This window comes from Coregonus clupeaformis, chromosome 36, assembly GCF_020615455.1.
Source record: "Coregonus clupeaformis isolate EN_2021a chromosome 36, ASM2061545v1, whole genome shotgun sequence".
Taxonomy (NCBI): Eukaryota; Metazoa; Chordata; class Actinopteri; order Salmoniformes; family Salmonidae; genus Coregonus; species Coregonus clupeaformis.
The window spans coordinates 37,042,005-37,047,270 of NC_059227.1; positions in this window are offsets into that span (position 1 = coordinate 37,042,005).

Sequence of the window (5,266 nt, forward strand, 5' to 3'; positions counted from 1 at the left end):
GGTCCTCGTTTGGTGGGATCTTCTGTCACGCTCGTTAATAGACGGGTCAGACCAAGGCGCAGCGTGATATGCATACATGTTTATTTTAACGAATAAACAGAACGACAAAACAACAAACTAAACGAAGCGTGAAGTCCAAGGTAGACACAAACAACATACCTTACACGGAACAAGATCCCACAACCCACTAGTGCCAATGATTGGGAACCACACCGGCCAACATAGATCTAGACATACTAGATCGAAAACATAGAAAATACAACATAGAAAATCACACCCTGACTCAACAAATAAGAGTCCCCAGAGTCAGGGCGTGACAGCACCAAAATCTGACACCGAAGGATAACCTAGGGCCATATTCCAATTCTACCCTCAATGTACAATCGGTTACAATGCTGTATTGCAGAGACTCATCGCCAATTCCACATTAATGAAATTACGGTGACTCTGATTTTTAACGTTAAAATGTATGCCAAACATAACCATTGATTTCAAAGTTTAACAAACCATACCACTCTATGCACAATGACTACTTTGAACAATTTTACACAGTAAATCAAATAAAACACATATTACGGTAAAATCTCCCTTTGATAAATTTCTGTTATCAAACTTTGGATGTGCAATTTTCAGTGTAAATTGTTCAAAGTAGTCTTTGTGTATAGAGTTGTATGGTTTGTTAAACTTTGAAATCAATGTTTTTTGTTTGCATTTTTTTATGAAAAATCTGAGTCTCAGTGTAATTCCATTACCATGGAATTGCCCTTATGTTACCTGGGTGATGAGATAATAGAAAAGCACTTCCCTGTATGACGACTTCTCAGGGTATGCTTGCTTTTTAATAACTGTACACATCACGGTTAATGCTGAGGCGACTACTGCAGGCAGACATAACATGTTTATTACACCAAAGCTGTTACCCTGTCTAATGTGGGCAAACAAAACCTATGTGCTAACGTAAGCATCGGCTACAGGTCAACACCATCACAAGTGTCTCTCACAGCGCCCATAAATCTCAGTGGATGACAGCTACTGGCAGGTCAGGTTACAACCCACATCTCCAGGGCGTAGAGGAATCACGAAGGGCTGGCTCTCCTACAGGCAGAGATATCTGTGCATGTACACGCTCATTAACAGTGGCACTTGAGTAGCCTTGGCTCCGAAGCCTTTGCTCACATCGTGTAGTTGAAAGCCTATGACATAGGCTAGCACTAACGGTGTCACTCTCCATGACGTGGTTTCTGTGTATGAAACTGTATCCCTTCAGTAAGGGTATGGCACCCAAACTTTTCATCTGGAATGTGAGGAGACCCACCACCTCTCAAGAAAGGAGAATTTGTGGTTGCCACATTCTCTCACAGAAGCTGTTGGGCTGTTGGTCAAGTTCCAGTAATATTATCCTCTCTCTCCTCCCCTCCTATGACTTTCCAGAGAGCAGTGGTGTTGGACACTTCCTGGTGCCTCATGGCTGTGTCCCAAACAAGGTTATTATAGTTTTGTGAAATTCGTTTTTATTTCTATTAGTTTTTAGATTTTTTTTTTTTTATTCAGTTTAGTTTCAGTTAGTTTTCAGACTTGATTTACTAGTTTTTATTTAGTTTCAGTTTGATAAAAACATTTTTATTTTGTTTTTATATTATTTAGTTTCAGTTTTAGTTTTAGTGTTAGGGACATGCTAGGGAGGCTAGGAGCCATTTATGTGTTGTAGGCCTATAGTTTGTTTTATGTGATGCCACTTCTTGCCACTGGGGGGCAGTAATACATAAGGTGATGGGCCAGGACCATAGATTTGGATAGACATAACATCTCTGTATCTGTGTCATGATGGCATCTGTGAGAGGCCATCTCCATCTTGAAATAGTCAATTTTCTTCTTAACAAGTACAATTCATTGGCTGATCCCTCCTGATGACCCAGATGTCACGACTCCAACCGGGTCATCAGGTCATGCCAACCGCGTCATCAGGAAGGATCAGCCAATGAAGTTGGAAGTACCGCCCAGTTGACTAAATCAAAATGGCGAAACTCCTCAATGGCGGGGCCAATGCTAACACAGGCTTTTGGCCACTGTAAGACTCCATACAACTCCATGGCCAGGACATAGGATTGGTTAGGTTTAAATTAGAAATCAATCCTAATGTGACTTGGATTTAAAGGATAAGCACCTAGACTGGTGAAATAACTGTTTTGCTAGTACAGACTGGGATATGTACCGGGATTCATCCAATAGCTTTGAGAAGTTACAGTCACAGGCTTCATCAATAAGTGCATAGACGATGTCGTCCCCACAGTGACTATATCATATCCAAACCAAAAACCATGGATTACAGGCAATTTCCATGCTGGTCTAAAGGCTAGAGCTACCGCTTACAAGGAACGGGACACGGGCATGGACGTATACAAGAAAGCCCGCTATGAGCTCCGACGAGACATCAAACATGCAAATGGACAATCTAGGAGGAAGGTGGAATCCTATTACACCACCTCCGATGCTTGTCATATGTGGCAGGGCTTGCAGAAGAGAATGGATTACAAAGGGAAACCCAGCCATGAGTTGCCCAGCGATGCAGAACTCCCAAACAAGCTAAATGTTTTTTATGCTCGCTTCGAGGAATACAACACTGTGCCTTGCGTGAAAGCCCCTGTTTTTCCGGATGACTGTGTGATCTCGCTCTCCTTGGCCGATTTGAGCAAAACGTTTAAACAGGTTAACAATCACAAGTCCGCCGGTCCTCCAGACGGAATACCAGGGCACATTCTCAAAGCATGTGCAGACCAGCTGGCAAGTGTCTTCACAGACATTTTCAATTTCTCCTTGTCCCAGTCTGTAATCCCAACATGATTCAAGGTGAACATCATTGTTCCTGTTCCCAAGAGCCCCAAGGTAACTTGCCTAAATTACTATTGCCCTGTAGCACATCTGTAATTATGAAGTGCTTTGAAAGACTGGTCATGACACACATCAACACCATCATCCCAGACACCCTAGACCCACTCTAATTCGCATACCGCCCCAACAGATCCACAAATGACGCAATCTCAATTGCACTTCACACTGCCCTCTCCCACCAGGACAAGAGGGGAAATAACCATGTGAGAATGCTGTTCATAGACTACAGCTTAGCATTCAACACCATAGTCCCCTCCAAGCTCATCACCAAGCTAGGGACCCTGGGACTGAACCCCTCCTCTGCAACTGGATCCTGGACAGCCCCAGGTGGTGAGGGTAGGCAACAACACCTACACTGTGCTGACCCTCAACATGGAGGCCCCTCAGGGATTTGTACTTAGTCCCCTCCTGTACTCACTGTTCACCCACGACTGAGTGGCCACGCACGACTCTAACACTATCTCAAGTTTGCTGATGATACGACGGTGGTATGCCTGTTCACAGACAGCAATGAATCAGCCTAAATTGAGGAGGTCAGAGACAGAGCAGTGTGTTGCCAGGACAACAACTCCTCTATCAATGTCAGTAAGACCAGTAAGACCATCCACATCAACAAGGCTGTTGTGTAGCGGGTCGAGAGCTTCAAGTTCCTTGGCTTCCACATCACTAAGGACTTAACATGGTCCACACACACCCGCATGGTTGTGAAGAGGACACAGCAGTGCCTCATTTCCCTCAGGAGGCTGAAAAGATTTGGCATGGGCCCTCGGATCATCAAAGTTCTACAGCTGCACCATCGAGAGCATCTTGACTGGCTGCATCACCGCTTGGTATGGCAAATGCACCGCTACTCTATACAGTGCCTTCAGAAAGTATTCAGACCCCTTGACTTTTTCCACTTTTTGTTATGTTACAGCCTTATTCTAAAATGGATTACATTTTTAAAATCCTCAGCAATCTGCACACAATACCACATAATGACAAAGCAAAAACTGGTTTTTAGAAATGTTTGCAAAAAAAAACAGAAATACCTTATTTAAGTATACCTCTTTCAGGTATTTCCGCAGCTCACACAAGGTACATAATGCCCTGCCAGGTTGACCCTACGTCTGGACAATGACTTCAGACAAAATATTCGATGCGAGGAAGCTATATTTCTGAAGCACTGTGGTCGAGATGCTTGCTGGATTCATTGTGCTGGCATCTTCCTGGGATCCTGCTACTCCACGGCAGTACTCTCTGATTTGCTGAAGTACAAAAGTGCTTCCCTAATCAGAGGCTCCATCTCTGTTGAGTGAAGTGCCAGAGACGCACTTGGGTCCATCAGGCAAGCTGCTGCTGGGGTTGGATCGAAGTTGGCTGCCAGAGGATTCCGTATGCATTCGAAGCGCTCACGCAGTGACTTCAGTAGGACCTTTGCCAACTGTTTTGCAACAGTAGTTGACTGCAAGTGTGCCTCAAGGTTGAGAAGGCATGACACCACATCAGACAGTGACTGGCTGTCAGTTTGAAGTTGGTCGGTGTGGATTGCAAATGACTCCAGCAACTTCAAAAGCTGTGTGCTTACCCCAGTCCCGCTCTGTGCTCGCCCTCTGATTTCTTCACTGATAGCTAGTGATAAACAAGCTAGATCTATATGAAACATCGGCATCTACTAGCAGCATTTACCCAGCAGATTCAGAAGTTCGAAAACCCATTTGAGAAAAAAGCTTGAAAACCCCATTAGATTTTTGCTAAAAAATATAAAGTAAAATAATAATAATTGTGATGGTTTTTATTTGAGTTAGTTTTGCAGTCAAAGATAATAATTTCAGTATAAAAAAAGATAGGAAGGGAAGCGCTGCTAAGGTACACAATAGTAGGTTTTGGTAGATACAGTTGAAGTCAGAAGGTTACATACACTTAGGTTGGAGTCATTAAAACTCGTTTTTCAACCTCTCCACACATTTCTTGTTAACAAACTATAGTTTGGGCAAGTCGGTTAGGACATCTACTTTGTGCACGACACAAGTAATTTTTCCAACAATTGTTTACAGACAGATAATTTAACTTATAATTCACTGCATCACAATTCCAGTGGATCAGAAGGTTACATACACTAAGTTGATTGTGCCTTTAAACAGCTTGGAAAATTCCAGAAAATGATGTCATGGTTTTAGAAGCTTCTGATAGGCTAATTGACATAATTTATCAATGAGTCAATTGGAGGTGTACCTGTGGATGTATTTCAAGGCCTACCTTCAAACTCAGTGCCTCTTTGCTTGACATCATGGGAAAATCAAAAGAAATCAGCCAAGACCTCAGAAAAAGAATTGTAGACCTCCACAAGTCTGGTTCATCCTTGGGAGCAAATTTCCAAGCGCCTGAAGGTACCACG